Source organism: Atta cephalotes (assembly GCF_000143395.1).
Source record: "Atta cephalotes unplaced genomic scaffold scaffold00045, whole genome shotgun sequence".
Taxonomy (NCBI): Eukaryota; Metazoa; Arthropoda; class Insecta; order Hymenoptera; family Formicidae; genus Atta; species Atta cephalotes.
Window position 1 is genome coordinate 2,000,543 of NW_012130109.1, and position 1,095 is coordinate 2,001,637.

At 41.8% G+C, this 1,095-nt stretch overlaps 1 pseudogene; it reads right to left on the reverse strand.

Annotated features, from left to right (window-relative positions):
• LOC105622496 overlaps window positions 1–422 on the reverse strand; it is an 11,975-nt pseudogene extending 11,553 nt beyond the window's left edge.
• Window positions 423–1,095: the final 673 nt, after the last annotated feature.

Sequence of the window (1,095 nt, forward strand, 5' to 3'; positions counted from 1 at the left end):
GAGAGAGAGAGAGAGTGTGTGTGTGTGTGTGTGTACACGGATATTTTCTCTCCCCACACCGCCCCGGCGACAGGCGAGGTTCATAGAAAATTCTATTATTCTATTCTTATCATCGCGCTGACGCGTGGTGCCCGGTATCGACAGACGGATACATAATGCAACGTGAGTTTCCGAGCTTGCGCGCGCGAGTGCATACCTACCGGATGCGGCCACCACTGAGCTTGCATACTGAGCACCAAGGCCCGTCCACGAAGCCCTCCTACAAAACGTGCTGACTCGTCGTGACGAACGTCGCCGCCGTATGCTGGCTCCTCGAACGTGCTCGAACGTGCCGTGCGACGTTGATCGAAGAGAGGGTAGACTTGACGTCTTTACGAGCACCGACAGCATTTGTACGACGGGATTTCTGTAGGAAGACACATCGTCACAGGACGTGAAACATAGGAATCCGATCGGAGATTGAGAATACTTTTAACCTTCTATTAATTCCTTGCCTCGATTTGTCTTTTTATTCGCGTGCAAATTTTATGTTTGCTCTGCGAATTTATACGCTTTATATATAAATAGAGAATTAAATAAGCGATAAATTATATATATGTATGTAGACTAGAAGCTAAATTAATACTAGATACTAGAAGCTAAAGAAAAGAATGAAAAACATGTGCCAGATTTCGAGAATACACCCAAGCAGAACAACAATTTTATTAGTCACGATAAGTTGCTGATTGAAAAATGATTTTTATTAATTATTGTAATTTTAAAATTGACATCATCAAAATTTTATATCATGATGACTTGTGTGTTCTGCTTGAAATATTCCATTTGATAGATTATACAACTTCCACTTGTTCTGCTGTGAAAAGATCAGAGTCTGATGATAATATGAGATTTAAGAGTACATTAATTTATGCAAAGCAAAAAATATATGATATGTAAGGGTATAATGACTGGTGTATGGAGCACAGGTTTGACATATGTGCGAAATTTAAATTCTCGCGCGTGCCGACGGGGGGTATCGTTTTAATTAACACGCCGTCTGCCGTACTCGACCCCGTCCGTGAGACTAATTCGCCATGTGCAAGAACAATGCATCAG